The sequence below is a fragment of the Perca flavescens genome, chromosome 4 (assembly GCF_004354835.1).
Source record: "Perca flavescens isolate YP-PL-M2 chromosome 4, PFLA_1.0, whole genome shotgun sequence".
NCBI lineage: Eukaryota > Metazoa > Chordata > Actinopteri > Perciformes > Percidae > Perca > Perca flavescens.
The window spans coordinates 41,544,295-41,561,794 of record NC_041334.1 but is presented as its reverse complement, the minus strand read 5'-3'; the positions used below and the strand labels follow the sequence as shown (position 1 = coordinate 41,561,794).

The 17,500-nt window shown below is 40.6% G+C and overlaps 1 protein-coding gene across 1 annotated transcript in view; it reads left to right on the top strand.

Annotated features, from left to right (window-relative positions):
* pmepa1 (prostate transmembrane protein, androgen induced 1) overlaps nucleotides 1-17,500 on the top strand; it is a 52,025-nt gene that overhangs the window by 1,126 nt on the left and 33,399 nt on the right.

Genomic DNA, 17,500 nt, shown 5'->3' with positions numbered 1-17,500 from the left:
TAAATGAGTGCTTTTATGTGTGTGCTGTTTGGTGAAGCAAGGCACCAAAACCTTCCTGGGTTAGGGGTTCTATTCCCATGCTGGTAATGCTGAAAGGCTGTCTAGATGAAAGCCTGTGTGTGTGTGTGTGTGTGTGTGTGTGTGTGTGTGTGTGTGTGTGTGTGTGTGTGTGTGTGTGTGTGTGTGTGTGTGTGTCCAGCTGAGGGCACTAAGCAGCAGGGCTGACCCAGACAGCTTCAGAGCTCTGCCAGTTTCTCAGTCCACTCAGTTCAAGGTGTTGAATTCAAATGTGTTGTTTTGTGAGAGCAGCAGACCCAGAGACCCTCAGACTAAGACCAGTACATATCCCAGACCCAGAGACCCTCAGACTAAGACCAGTACATATCCCAGACCCAGAGACCCTCAGACTAAGACCAGTACATATCCCAGACCCAGAGACCCTCAGACTAAGACCACATATCCCAGACCCAGAGACCCTCAGACTAAGACCAGTACATATCCCAGACCCAGAGACCCTCAGACTAAGACCAGTACATATCCCAGACCCAGAGACCCTCAGACTAAGACCAGTACATATCCCAGACCCAGAGACCCTCAGACTAAGACCAGTACATATCCCAGACCCAGAGACCCTCAGACTAAGACCAGTACATATCCCAGACCCAGAGATCCTCAGACTAAGACCAGTACATATCCCAGACCCAGAGACCCTCAGACTAAGACAAGTACATATCCCAGACCCAGAGACCCTCAGACTAAGACCAGTACATATCCCAGACCCAGAGACCCTTAAGGGGGTCCTCAGAGTTACTGCAAGGGGGCCACCAAATTATTGCCAATTATTTTTGACAGTTTCCAAGAAAATGTAAACGTGTTAACATTAATCCAACATATTATATATTACAGAGATACAGTTTCATCCTAAGGATTCACTGTGCCATATGTATGTTTAACATTAAAACATGATTTATAAACTCATGCCAGCTATTTTTATTTAAAAAAAAGGTATGTATTAAGGCTTTAGGCCGCCCTACATGTTATTGTAAGCCCAGTTTAATATGCAACTTAATTTTTATACAATTAAATAACATGTTTGCAATGTAGTAGGGGGTCCCTGCTCCGTGTCTCTTTCAGTTAAGGGGTCCTTAGCTTAAAACGTGTTGAAGACCCCTGTCTTAGAGGCAGTATGTGTGATTTTAATGAGCTTGTTTTTGCAGGTGGCGGTTAGCTTTGTGTAAAAACAGACTGAGCAGTACAGCAGGGTGGGCTGGATGATGCTCTGGTAAAGTAGGAGCAGGAGGTCAGGGGGCAACAGAAAGGGCTTTTAGTTTGCGTATGACATGTAAGGTCCTATCTCGCACTAGGGCTGGGCTATTAATCTAAATGTAATCATGATTATGATTTCTGCTCCCAGTGATCACAGAATAATCGAGAACAACAATTATTTAGCTCATTACGTTTTGCAAGTAAGCTCTTGTTTTCTCTCGTGTTCTCAATGAAAAAATGAAGTTTCAATAAGAAAAGTATTACGGCAAATTTCACAGTTGTTTGTGTTTTTTTTTTTACGGTTGATTTATGTAACTTTTTCCACTGTTTTTAATTTCAATAATTGCAACATCTTTCCAGAAGTCAATGAGTAAATCGTGTTAAGTTATCGTGATTTCAATTTTGACCAAAATAATCGTGATTATATTTTCTCCCATAATCGAGCAGCCCTATTTTGCTCCCAGCGCAACTGAATTTTAGATTTGCGTCGGTGTCGGTACCCGATCCGTGCTGCCTGCATGATCCGTTCTGCGCATGTGCAAGATGATAATACTGTTTTACGACCTGCCCGATCTGTTCCACGCTAGCCTCCCGACGGGAAGCTAACGTTAGTTTAGCTAACAGCTAATTTGGCTAACCGCTAGCCGACAGCTAGATTCAGTCTAAAACAACGTTAAGTCAAACTTAATGGGAGAAGCAGCTACAGCTACATTAAGACTTTACAGTAATAACAATAAAGACAAGTGTTGAGTGATTGTATTTTAAATGAGCACAAGTAAAGTATAACAGACCTATAACATATTATATATGGTAAAGTTTATTTTCAAGTTTTATTTTGAGGGTCTTTTAAAGTTATTACATGCTGTCTCAGCTAGCGGTTAGCCGAATTATCTGTTAGCTAAACTAACGTTAGCTTGGCTGTGGAGGCTATCGACCGGAAGCGTGGAACAGATCGGGCAGTGAGAGCAAGAGTCCTTTATCGCGCCGATATAAGAGCAACAGCGCCTGAGATCCTCCCACAAAGCTACTTGCGTTTGGCGTTTGATACTTGCGTTTTAGTCTTTGTTGTGCACGTTTCTGGATGTTAGTGACATGCGTCTTGAAGTTGAGTTTATTATAATGAATCCCAGTGTGTGTCTTGATAACAATGGCATACGAATTGGCGTGTCGTACATACTCGCCACTTCACGACATCAGTCTGAAAACAGACTGCTTTGTGTGACTTCAGGTTACACGACCTGATTCAGGACTGAAAAACATGCCCACAGTTGGAGCTCAGCCTGGTCGGATACATATTAACCAATAATCAACCTAAAAAGAGTGGTAAGATGATCTTGTGACTCACTGTCTTGAAAATCCCAAAACCTGTGAAAAACAATCAGTTCCAGACTTGAAAAAGAAGCATGATTCAATGACCTAAGATTTCTTTAGAAACTGACTGTCTCGGATGGTTGAGAAAATATTTTTACAGGCTTTATATGATTTTCCAGTTTTAAGATTTGGAAGTGAGTAATGTTTTCCCCTAATCGTGTGTGGGATGGGTTCATTCTGGTGTCATCAGTCATGTGTTTGCCATGCAGCCTACTTGAAATGACATTTTAATGCAGATGCATATTGAGGAGTAATTGGAGTAAAGTAGTAGCGGTACAATTGCAATGTCACGACGAGTATTAGCGGTACTAATAGCAACACATTGCATGGCCAAAAGTATCTAAATGTCATGATGTAATGATGTCTTCTTATTTTGGGTTGCAGTCAGTTCTTCCACACCAAACTGGGAAAACCATTTCAGTGTTTCCTCTGTGCTGACCCTGCAGTGGCGGCCCACCACGGCAAAACCTCTGCTGCCATGGCACCAGAAACAGGGCAGACACACAACGCAGACGCACAACGCAGACTTATTTACTTATATACGCAGAGTTATTTAAATCAGCGGATACATGGTTAAACCTCATTGGCTCTTACCAGTGTATCTTCATGTGGACTTTGAGGTTTTGGGACCAATCAGTCCCAAAACCTCCCAGTTAGAGAGGAAATGATCTAATATATTCTTTATAAAACCTCCCAGTTAGAGAGGAAATGATCTAACATATTCATTATAAAACCTCCCAGTTAGAGAGGAAATGATCTAACATAATTTTTATATAATCTTCCAGTTACAGAGGAAATTATCCAACAAATTCTTTATATAACCTTCCAGTTAGAGAGGAAATGATCTAACATATTCTTTATAAAACCTCCCAGTTAGAGAGGAAATGATCTAACATATTCTTTATAAAACCTCCCAGTTAGAGAGGAAATGATCTAAACATATTCTTTATTAAACCTCCCAGTAAGAGAGGAAATGGTGTAAACGTATTATTTGTAAACCTTTTACAATCATTCGACAAAAACCAAACACACAGAAAGTGGAAGAAGAAGGACATCTGGCGTGCAGCGGCAATTATCCTGGAAATGTACTTCTGTTGATCCAGACTATATAAGGGGTGACCAAATGTGCACTTAAATATGTCCACATTAATCTTAACAGTTGTAATGTAATCAGTCAATGACATACCTGCCTGGATGTGTAACAGAAAGACAAGATAAGAATGTAGGCAGACACACACACACACACAATTCCTCTGTCTGAGAGCAGACATGATGTTTAGTCTGGAAGACAGAAGGAGGGAGACAGATAAACCAAAGGAGGAGAGAAAGAGGACTGCAGTGACTGCAGAGGGAGAAGGGAGTGAAAGAGAATATGTCAAAACTTCAGGGAAAAGGAACAAGGTGTCAGCAATAGACAAACCGAAATAAGCAAAAAGAGAAACACATTCTGTCGCAGTGAGAATGCTGTTGGAGTTTATAGAATCTGGATTTGGAGGCTGAAATTTCTCTTTCTGTATATAAGCTCAGACCCTGTTTACACGTACATGGTTATTTTTACAAACGGAGAAATTTCCCTTCGTTTGAGCCCTTGAGCCCCAAACGGAGAATTCTCCTCTGAAACCGAGTCTTTCTAAAACACTCTGGCCAGAGTGGAGATTTTTGAAATCTTCGTTTGCACGTTTCACGTAAACTGAGACAAATGGAGGTTTAGGCAGCCGAGAGAGAGAGAGAGAGAGAGAGAGAGAGAGAGAGAGAGAGAGAGAGAGAGAGAGAGAGAGAGAGGAAGTGATTGGTTGCTGTTGTTGCTATTTTCTGGATTCTGATTGGCTAACGTGGGCTTGAGCTTCTCGTTACACCGCCACCGACAGGTCTGGAGTGCTCTTGGCTGCATATATACACGGGGACATGTAAACGAAGACTTTTCTTTGAAAAACTGACAGCTGTGCACAATGTTATTTTAGAAAACGGAGAGGTTGAAATGTCGGTTTATGAAAATAGCCGGCCACGTGTAAACGTAGCATGATGTATGTATGATGTAGGAGTTTATAGAATCTGGACTTGGAGGCTGAAGCTATAATGATGCATTGAGCAGTATTATGTGTTAGGCGCTGGTCCAGCCTTACTGGATATTATGCAGTGGAGTGTGACAGCAAAGATGAAAGACAGAGTGGAAAACGTATATCTCAGGATAATCCTCGTTATGTACTGGAGATGTGCTGATCAAAGGACGATGTGGACATGATAGAAAAGAGAGAATTTCCCTAAGTCTTTACTTGGAAATATGTTCAAAATAGATGTAGTGATAGACTGATACATCGGGCCGATATTTGTGTTTTTGCTGCGTTCACCGAGTTTTTTCCCGGCATTATTTCCAGACAGGCGTCTGGCAGGCCTCCGGCACCACGGCAGTCTTAAATTACAAATCAAGCACTTAATTTCAATGGCTACTTTTCAGGTGTATTGTTTTCTTACATTATTTAAATGTGTAGACAAAGGAGATTTTTGTGATGACCTGATTTTGTGATGATATCTGTCTCATATGTCAGCAAGCAATGCATCAGCAAGGCTGTGTACTAGATGTTGATGAAAGCACAGTTAACCGTATGCAGTAGTTAACCATATGCAGTAGTTAACCGTATGCAGTAGTTAACCATATGCAGTAGTTAACCGTATGCAGTAGTTAACCATATGCAGTAGTTAACCGTATGCAGTAGTTAACCGTATGCAGTAGTTAACCGTATGCAGTAGTTAACCATATGCAGTAGTTAACCGTATGCAGTAGTTAAACATATGCAATAGTTAACCATATGCAGTAGTTAACCATATGCAATAGTTAACCATATGCAATAGTTAACCGTATGCAGTAGTTAACCATATGCAGTAGTTAACCATATGCAGTAGTTAACCGTATGCAGTAGTTAACCATATGCAGTAGTTAAACATATGCAATAGTTAACCGTATGCAGTAGTTAACCATATGCAGTAGTTAACCATATGCAGTAGTTAACCGTATGCAGTAGTTAACCATATGCAGTAGTTAAACATATGCAATAGTTAACCGTATGCAGTAGTTAACCGTATGCAGTAGTTAACCATATGCAGTAGTTAACCATATGCAGTAGTTAAACATATGCAATAGTTAACCATATGCAGTAGTTAACCATATGCAGTAGTTAACCGTATGCAGTAGTTAACCATATGCAGTAGTTAACCGTATGCAGTAGTTAACCATATGCAGTAGTTAACCGTATGCAGTAGTTAACCATATGCAGTAGTTAACCATATGCAGTAGTTAAACATATAAAGTTAACCATATGCAGTAGTTAACCATATGCAGTAGTTAACCGTATGCAGTAGTTAACCATATGCAGTAGTTAACCATATGCAGTAGTTAACCGTATGCAGTAGTTAACCGTATGCAGTAGTTAATCATATGCAGTAGTTAACCATATGCAGTAGTTAACCGTATGCAGTAGTTAACCGTATGCAGTAGTTAATCATATGCAGTAGTTAACCGTATGCAGTAGTTAATCATATGCAGTAGTTAACCGTATGCAGTAGTTAATCGTATGCAGTAGTTAACCGTATGCAGTAGTTAATCGTATGCAGTAGTTAACCATATGCAGTAGTTAACCGTATGCAGTAGTTAACCATATGCAGTAGTTAACCGTATGCAGTAGTTAACCATATGCAGTAGTTAACCGTATGCAGTAGTTAATCATATGCAGTAGTTAACCGTATGCAGTAGTTAATCATATGCAGTAGTTAACCATATGCAGTAGTTAACCGTATGCAGTAGTTAACCATATGCAGTAGTTAACCGTATGCAGTAGTTAACCATATGCAGTAGTTAACCGTATGCAGTAGTTAACCATATGCAGTAGTTAACCGTATGCAGTAGTTAATCATATGCAGTAGTTAACCGTATGCAGTAGTTAACCATATGCAGTAGTTAACCGTATGCAGTAGTTAATCATATGCAGTAGTTAACCGTATGCAGTAGTTAACCATATGCAGTAGTTAACCGTATGCAGTAGTTAATCATATGCAGTAGTTAACCATATGAGACCTGATGAACAAAGCTGTAATAATTTGTAATGAGCATTTCTAATCTAGGAATCCACAGCATTAGATCGAGCTATCGCTGCAAGTAGCGACTAGCAAAAACACAATAGCATCTCAGCTAGCTGGGTCCTGGTTTTTAGGAAAAGGGCACCGAGGCTGTTTTCTATTCTAATCAGAGTGGACATGCTGCTCACATCGACTTGGAGTCCCACGCACCTGCAACAGCTGGAGGTCAGCACGTTAAAGTCGTAACGTAGACTACAGAGAGCCTGGCTCACTGCAAACTATCCTTCATCTGTCTCTGTCTCGCACATCGAGCCTCATCTGGGTCTGTGAAGTTGTAATTGTAGGGTTACATATACCTGTTACACCCTCTGACATATAGGAACACACAGACACAGACACACACACACACACACACACACACACACACACACACACACACACACACACACAGACACAGACACACACACACACACACACACACACACACACACACACACACACACACACACACACATATATATGCAAAAACACATCTGCTCTGAGCGGCAGACATTGCTAGTCAAAGCACATGACATCAGCATTACTCACAGGCTGGCCGTGTGTGTGTGTGTGTGTGTGTGTGTGTGTGTGTGTGTGTGTGTGTGTGTGTGTGTGTGTGTGTTTGTGTGTGTGTGGGTGTGTGTGTGTGTGTGTGTCTCTGTGTGTGTGTGTGTGTGTGTGTGTGTGTGTGTGTGTGTGTGTGTGTGTGTGTGTGTGTGTGTCTTTCTGTGTGTGTGTGTGTGTGTGTGTGTGTGTGTCTCTGAGTGTGTGTGTGTCTCTGAGAGTTCAGCTGGAGGGTAGCAGTATTTATTTAGATTATTGAATAGGAGGAAGAGAGTGTTCCTGACTGCAGCGTTGGGACTGGACTTCCTTTCTTTTGAACACACATTCCTGTAACTGTTATGTCTTAAGTCACAAGTTTGATTCCTGCAGCAACCCCTGTACCCTTGAGCAAGACCCTGAACCCTAACCTGACATGTCTTGACTTCAGTGTGGTAGGGTTCTAGTGAACTGGGGTCTGGTAGTATTTTATAGAATCTGAATCCAGTATCAAATGTGTATTGACAACCAAAAAAATATGGTATCTCTTCACTTGAAGATATCGACATAACTATGACATGACACTGTCATGAATGTGTCATAAACCTTGTAAACAAGTCAAGAATGTCATAAACGTTTATGTCTTGTTTATAAGGTTTATGACACGTTCATGACAGCGTCATGTCATAGTTATGACAGTGTCATGTCACGATTATGTCGATACCTTCAAACATTTTCGATTGCATTTATTTCAACCTTGCACACAGTTTTTGGACTTGATGATAACCTATTATGACCCCGTCATTGTGTCATTGTCATGTGTCATTGTCATGAGTCATTGTTTCATTGTCATGTGTCATACCGAGTTCCCTCTCCACATCCTGGTCACGCTGGGACTCCCATGTGACACAGAGATGATGTTAAAGGAACACGCCGACTTATTGGGACTTTATTTTATTCACCGTAACCCCCAGAGTTAGACTAGTCCATACATACCCTTCTCATCTCTTATTGGGACTTTATCTTATTCACCGTAACCCCCAGAGTTAGACTAGTCCATACACTTATTATGTAAACCTCTCTGTCTGGCTGTGTGTGTGTGTGTGTGTGTGTGTGTGTGTGTGTGTGTGTGTGTGTGTGTGTGTGTAAGCGTGTGCATGTGTTAATCTGCGTTCATCTATTAATTTTTGTGTGTGTGTGTGTGTGTGTGTGTGTGTGTATATATGTGTGTGTGTATATATGTATATGTGTGTGTATATATGTGTGTGTGTGTGTGTGTGTATGTGTGTGTGTGTATATGTGTGTGTGTGTGTTTCATAAACAGATCCTTTCTACAGTACATATTGTGAGTTGATGCGTTGAAGAACAACAGTAGGTATTATGTGTAGTGTGTGTATATGTGAGTGTGTATATGTGTGTATGTGTGTATATGTGTGTGTGTGTGTGTGTTTCATAAACAGATCCTTTCTACAGTACATATTGTGAGTTGATGCGATGAAGAACAACAGTAGGTATTATGTGTAGTGTGTTTACAGCAGAGTGCTCTCTGATTGGCCGCTGGCCGAGTCCCAGGACCCCTTTAACCCTCGCGTACGATAAACAGATGGGAATTTGTCTCGCAAGAAAAAATGTATCGGCAGAAAGTCGACTCAGCTGCCTTGTCTGTGTTTTAGCTTGTACCACATGACACTGGGAGCTGCCCAGTACAGTGCCAGGGGACCAGTTGCTCAAGAGCACGTCAACAGCCGTAAAATCCCAGTAATGGCGAGTGGACAGTGTTCACAAAACTAGAAAGACTCTTTTCAGTTCTATTTTTTGGGCATTTTTAGGCCTTTATTGACAGGACAGCTGAAGACATGAAAGGGGACAATGACATGCAGGGAAAGGGCCACAGGTCGGAGTTGAACCTGCGGCCGCTGCATTGAGGAGTTAACCTCTATATAGGTGTGCCCACTCTTCCAGCTGAGCTGTCTGGGCGCCTCAATTCTCAGTCAGCTTTGAATGAATTTAACAACTATGGTGCCGTGTTTTGTTCCTCTTCTTCATCTCTTTTCCTTGGCATTAGTAGCACTAGAGGCTCATGGGTATTGTAGTATTTAGAACCGTTCACCATCACGAACCTGACAGAAAGGACCAGATTTCTCAGAAACCAAGTCCTGTGTTTCCAATAAACACTCAAGATGTCATTAAAATGGGAAAACCGAATGGGGGAAACACACCTCCCACTCTGCATCTCTTTAGTTTAGTTTCTACTGTCTTTAGTTTCTTTATTACTTTCCTCTTTAGTTTTATTTTAAGCTCCTTCCCTCCTGGCTCCCATCCTCCTCTCTTAGCTTCTTTCTTTCCATCCCTAATGGCTCTCATTCAACCTCTCAGCTGTTCATTGTTTCTTGGTCTAGACACCAATAACACAAAGTCATCACCGTGGCCTCATCATGCATATATGTAGATGCATGCAGCGTGTGCATCTAGGGGTCAAGATCATCGACATTTTGGGGGTTGTGTGTTTGGGTGTGGGTGTGCTCTCTGCATATAATCTGCATACAAGACAGTGTTCAGCTGAGTCCCTTGTAGTCTGTTGGACCCATATTGTCACATTAATTAGTCTGAAGTCAGAGCCGGCCCTATATGTCTGTCTCGCGGTGTGAATACATCCATATAGAGACTGTCTGAGGACCAAGAGGCTGCACTATAAATAAAGGCGATGCCTGTCTGCATATAGTGTCATGCGACAGTGTGGAAAAGAACGTCTCTTATTTTTCATTAATTGGTTCTAGGCAGAAAAAAAACAACCTGTATGGCTGTCTGGTCTTCTAAATACTTTAATTATAGTCTGTTTATGTAGCTTGAAAGAACTGTGTCTTGTCTTTCATTAATTAGTGCGGCTCAGGGTACGTTGGCGTATGATTGTCTGGTTTCCAAATGTTCGCATTAACATCTGATTAAAGGAGGAATTGTCTTCTGGATTTGGTTAATTGCTCGACTCTGTAAGCGCTAAGTGGCACCTGCTAATGTAAAACTGATTGTAAATGTAAGGTTGTCTGTTGACAAAGGAGGCATATTTTAATGTCTTTAATCTACTAAGATTGATGCATTTAATTAGAGCTGAAAGTCCAATTAATCTATTAGTCGATCTACAACTATTTTAATAGGAGATTTATCGTTGAAGTTATTTCTCAAGCAAACATATCACCTACTTTCAGCTTAAGCAAACTTAATTTATCTGCTTCTGTGAGACTAAAATGACCTTTTCGTTCGAGGTGCTTTTTCCTCTGTTGGGCCTGAAGTAGGGCTCGAAATCCTGAAGCTGTTATTGACGTGTTTTTCCCATGGCGATAATTTCGATAATTTTTATAAAACTAAAATGTGACTTTTTTCACAAGACATTTTCATTTCAAGCAATGTGTGCTTTTTATTTCTATTGTATACATTTTCAATTAATAGCCATAGTAGTTCCCGCTATGTGTGTGTCCTTCATTTATTTTAAAATCACAAAAATAAGCACTTTTGAATTAGATCAATATTCAATGTTTCAGCCTATTTACACTACAAACCTTGCCAATAAAGTATGAGGACGAAAACACAATTAATTTATCGTTATTTTATTGTTATTGAGGTAAAATGTGTAATTAATAGTGATTTTGATGATTAAACTCTTAGCTACCAGAGGAGCTAACTAGTAGATTAGACTCTTAGCTACCAGAGGAGCTAACTGGTAGATTAATCTCTTAGCTACCAGCTGAGCTAACTGGTAGATTAACTCTTAGCTACCAGAGGAGCTAACTGGTAGATTAATCTCTTAGCTACCAGAGGAGCTAACTGGTAGATTAACTCTTAGCTACCAGAGGAGCTAACTGGTAGATTAGACTCTTAGCTACCAGCTGAGCTAACTGGTAGATTAATCTCTTAGCTACCAGAGGAGCTAACTGGTAGATTAATCTCTTAGCTACCAGCTGAGCTAACTGGTAGATTAATCTCTTAGCTACCAGAGGAGCTAACTGGTAGATTAACTCTTAGCTACCAGAGGAGCTAACTGGTAGATTAGACTCTTAGCTACCAGAGGAGCTAACTGGTAGATTAGATTTAGCTACCAGAGGAGCTAACTGGTAGATTAATCTTTTAGCTACCAGAGGAGCTAACTGGTAGATTAGACTCTTAGCTACCAGAGGAGCTAACTGGTAGATTAGACTCTTAGCTACCAGAGGAGCTAACTGGTAGATTAGACTCTTAGCTACCAGAGGAGCTAACTGGTAGATTCAAATTCAAGTTCAAAGAGTTTATTGTCATATGCACAGACAGAAAGCATGTTTCCCTGCACAATGAAATTCTTACTTTGCCGTCCACACTAAATGTCATACAATAAATACAGTATCATAAAAAAAAGGAATAGCAAAAAGCAATAAAGGAGCAATAAAGGAGCAATTAAAGCAATAAAGTTAAGGTAGTGCATGTCTTAATAAAAGCAATAAAAAGTGAGGTAGTGCAGTTCTAAATATGGCAATAAAATTAAACAGTTATGTTAAGCAGTTATGTCCATGGTTACAAACTCCTATCAGCTGTTTAGGAGTCTGATGGCAGAGGGGACAAAAGAGTTTTTTAATCTTGAGGTCCTGCATTTTACACTTCCGTACCTCCGCCTTGAGGGTGGAAGTGTAAACAGTCGGTGCTGGGGGAGGGAGGGGTCTTTGAATAGGGAAGCAGCTCTCCTGTGGACTCTGCAATGGTAGATGTTCTGTAGAGTATGTCGTAGATTAGACTCTGAGCTACCAGGGTAATATTGTGCAGCCCTATAGTCCAAGCCAGAATGTGGCACTGCACAGTTGTGTAGTATGTCTTGTCTGGTAGAAGTTGCTGGGTGAATGATTCCTGTAAAGAAACGTTGAAAGCTACTGAAGAAGTTAACCTGTAACTTAACGAAGCTGTTTGTTTGTGCTGCAGAATTAAAGTACCTGCAGCTTGTATTTGTTACCTGCTGTTGGTGACTGTCTGTAGCTGCTTGGAGGACCAGCTGTTGTGAAATGTGAAAGCAGAAGGGGGATTTTGAGATGATGTGGAAAGCCTACAAATACATATCACATTTTTTAATGTTTTTATTTGTCTGTGCCAGCCTGATGAAGACATTCTGTACGACAATAACTTAGACATTATTCTCTAAACAGACCTACATGAGTGAATCAGCCTGCGCACATATGTGTAGTTTATAAATACAAGTGCTATTACAAACTATATATATATTATTATTGTTATTATTATAGTATTTATATTATATATTATATATTATTATATTATTCAGATGTATGTATGTATGCAAATGCTGGTTGTGTTGATGCAGGATTTTTTTTGCATATGAAACCAATGTTGCTGTGCATCTGCGGTGAAAGGGGGGGAGGTGAGGCAGTCTGGGTGTCTGGGGGGTCAAAGGTCAAGGGTCAGGTCTGGAGACGGCAGGAAGGGGGAGGGGTGACAGGTTGTCAGTGGGGGGGCTGGTTTTGGAAGTGCACGTGTGTGTATTTGTATTATTTAGTAATATTTCGCTACAGTTTACTTCTCATTGCTTTCATTTTTTGTCATTTTGTCAAGTTAACAACATTTGACCCTGTATGTTTTAAACTCAGTAAATTCCCATTGATTAGTTCAGTTTAATTAGCTTGTTTCATAGAGAGAACATATATTTAGGTGTGTGTATGAGGCCTTTAATAAGGTACAACTGATTGATTTGTCACTTAATCAATCAATCAATCAATCACATTGTATTTAAAGTGTAAAATCACTATCAGACGTGGTCTCAGTGCACTTTATAATTAAAGAAACACAGGAATATATGCACGTTGAGTCTACATTATGACAGCTCTGGTGTTTGAAATGTTTTGGTATCAGGGGCGTTTTTTAGTACCTTAGTCTTGTTTATTTAACAAAATAAGCCAAATTGCTCGATGAAGAACTGGTAGATGAAGAACTTTGCTTTGATAACACATTGTCAAAGTAAGAGAAGGGTCCTGATTTACTTCCATTTGATACAGAACTCAATGCTAAGTCATTTAGCTCTCAAGACATTTTGAAGATAATACTTTATAGTAACTAGGTCTGTCCTCGACTAAAGAACTCCTTAGTCGACTAACACTTATAGGATTTTGTTGACTAATCGATGAGTTGATTTAATTGACAGAGCTGTGCTCTTTGAGAGGTGGTTAAGACTAGAAAAGCACAATATAAATGTAGTTAATTAACCATCTGTAAAGCTGGGTTTCTCCACAATTAATCCTGCAAAAGCACCACTTTAAATCTTGTGTTTACCATAAATGTGCTCAGAAGTTTCCTGAAATAAATAATTAAGCATGAATAAGCATAAAAAATGACTTATCGACTAAAGAAATCTTAGTCGACTAAGACCAAAACGACCGATTAGTCGATTAATCAACTAAGAGGTGGCAGCCCTAATAGTAACACTATATAACATTAAATAATGGTTTAATGCACACTACAATGGCGATGTACGCAGAGATAAGCATTTCTTCATGTACATGTCAACAACTATAACTCCTTCGGTGGCACCTATAAGTGGAGGACGGAGTGTGAACAGTTACAATTACATTATTATAAACACACCATAGTGTTACCTATTGAAGTTTGTCCATTCCTTACATTTGAATGATGTGCTTGCGCGCATATTGTTGCAGAAAATGTGCTTGTCACTGAATGTGCAGCTGATCTGGAGTCACAAGAGTAATGCTGACATCTTCCTGACACAGTGGCACTGGCATTCATATATTGTTGATTTAATGGAAATGCACCTTACATCCTGGGGTGAGACGTTACTCAGTCAGCTGGTCTGGTTCTGACTGCCAGACCGAGTCTAGACAGACACTTAACTTAACAGACCTCCCCCCACACACACACACACACACACACACACACACACACACACACACACACACACACACACACACACACACACACATACACCGACTTGTAGGCTCACTTTGCCCTCTGGCCCACAGGAAACAGCTGGGACCACACATTTGCATCCACAAACACACATACACACACACACACACACACACACACACACACACACACACACACACACACAGACGCCACTCTGACCCCGCCTCTCTGTCAAAAATTGCCATTATACATTCAACTATTTAAACACACAGACACAATGCACAAGCAATTCATATTATAAACACCCAGCCCGACACAAACCAAGCCCCACCTCAACGACAACAACCCCCACCCTTTCCGACGACACACACACACACGCACACACACACACACACACACACACACACACACACACACACACACACACACACACACACACACACACACACACACACAGTCACACACACAGTGTGGGCTGCAGTGCGTCTAGACAGCCGGCTAGAAAAGCACACAAACACAGCAGTCAGCTGTTTATTGAATGGTTTTAGGGCACACAGTACATACAAGTACACATCAAAATCAAATATTATCACAATGACGCTGTTTGTTTACATTCCAAACTCTACAATCTCTCATGATAAATACCTAATTGCGATATTGTATTATGTATTGTGTTAGGATATCTTTAGAAAAACGTAATAACACCGAAATGTACATTTTAACGAGTTTAATTATACATTTGAGTAGTAATACGTGTTTCAATAATTCATATTATGGCATAGTAAACCGTCATTATTCCATACATTCATATCCTGAAAAATATTGGCTGGAAATTCATTCAACTTAACTCATAACAGCCAAATAACAATTAAAAGTATCTTATTTGAACATGTAGCTATAACCTAACCTAACGTGGCTCTGCTGTGGTGTGCAGCGCTGCTCGGACCCTGCCCCGCTGCCCTTTTTTCCTCAATAAACTTCGCTCTCAGCTCGCTGCATGAACTTCCTCCGGACAATTTTACTGCTGGTGCACTTCTTGGAGAGGATGAGTGCAATGATTCCAGCCAGTTAAGGATCTATAAAGTTATATGAACATGTAAACAGCCCCCGGCCACTACGTGTACCGCGCCGTTCACAGAGCGAGCGCCCGGTGCTTGCCTTCAGAACTGAGTCCATCCACGCCGTATGTATTGTAGTAGCCTACGTTACCGACTCTGGCTTTGCCTTCGGCCCATCGGTGATGCCCACACTTTTACGTGTTACGTTTCTCTGATAGAGACTATGGTAGTTACTAAGCAACCAAGATGCATCTTCAACCGCGCAAAATATTAAAAACAATACCGCGAAAATCCGAGCGGTCAATATGACCGTGTATGGCCGAAATAGGTAAAAGTGATTGTATTTTCTTTGCCTTTTGTGTAATGTATGTAAAAACAATTTAAAATTAAAATACAGACTATTTTAGGAAAAGTCAGGCAGCAGCAGGATTGTATTTTTTTAAGTTATTACACATATAGATTTCAAAATGACTAGTTCAGTTTATTCACATTTCCATGATTACATCCACCCCAAACCAGATCCATCTGAAAGCACATCTTTTTCACTAGAGATGTTCAGTATTGGTATTGGCTCCGTTACTGACTAAAACGCTGGTATCGGTATCAGGAAGTACTGGAGTTTCTGCACCGATCCGATACCACGTAAGAAAGCCCTAAAGAAAATCTACGTTAAAGTAGTTTATTTATGTTCTTTTTCCGTTATAACTGACGGTCAAACTGGAGAATAACAGAAAGTTCTGGGGAGTTCATTGTTTGTGTTTGTTCATGTTTCACAAAGAGTTTAACCTGAGCCAGACCGACAACAAAGATAGAAATCATATCACATCCATACAGGGATAGTAGTATACAGCTGTTAAAACATAACGAAATATATGACACTCTGGTATCGGATCGGTACTCGGTATCGGCCGATACACAAGTTCAGGTATCGGAATCGGTATCGGGAAGCAAAAAAGTGGTATCGGGCCATCTCTATTTTTCACTCCATTTTGGCCTTTTGTTGACACTAACTGGTGTTTTTAGCTTTGGGTCATCTGAGTGAATAAATCTGAAAACACCGGCCTTACATTTTAATGTCGACGGTGAAATCTAAGCTTTTGGAGAACTATGATGTAAGCCTGCTCACGGTGGAATACCTTTGTGTTTTGGACTGTTAGTCGGGTATAAATGGCTCCACCTTGGACTCTGGGAACTTGTCAACGGCAGTTTTCACAATTTTTCTCACATTTAATAGACTGAACTATGAATAAATCCATGCATTGTGCTCATATGGTTATGTGTGGAAGCAGAAGGGTGGTTTTAATCTGCAGAGCTGTAAATGTAAGGAACGTAGTGACTGTTTGGGATCTGGGCTTATTGATTAAACCTTAGTGGAGGCCATAACACAACTAAAAGAAGAAGGAATATTCAACTTTGGCTGAAAAAGAAATCTGTGGTGTCTGAGTCCAACATGACATTTTGAGCTATCAGTGTGTGTGTCTACGCTGTATACACACGCAACGTCACAGCATAAACACACACGCCACTTTCTAAAGCCAGTCTGCTGAGTCCAACAAATATGTTTACTTAACCTAAACATACCAATTTTGACTCCATTAAAGTCGTTATCTATATAGATATTGATATATAATTACCTTGAATGTGCGGTCCAGGTGAGCTGATTCTACAGGCCAGAACCAGAACATTTAAAGAACTGGAACTCATTCAAGTATTTGATCAAAGTTTATACTTAATTTAATTAATTTTTCAAGATATTTTTTAGGGCTTTTCCCTTTATTTAGATCAGCTGAAGAGAGACAAGTTGGGATGACATGCAGCAAAAGGGCCTCAGGTCAGATTCGAACCCTAAGTCCGGTGGCCAGGACTTAGCCTACATCAGGGCACGCGCTCTACCAGTTGAGCTAGAGGCCGCCCCATGGAGAAGCTTTCTGCTTCGAGCCTCGAGAGTGTTTCACTGTTATCACGGCAGGCTCCACCTCCCCCAAATGTTGCTGTGATGACAGTGTCTTGGTCCAGTTCAGCCACGAAGAAAGAAGGAAGATATGGAATAAAGTATTTAATTTGGAGAGTTTGAGAAACTTGTTTTTCACGGTAGAGACGGGAGTCTTGTTGCAGAACGTTAGCTGGGAACCAACATCTCATCCCATCACACCTGATGGTGACAGATTATTGGCAACATCAGAAACCCAATGTCTGCACACATCCAACAACCTCCCACACCTCCTTCAGTACAGAGAGGATAGGCCCTGCCAGCTGGCACACACTATATA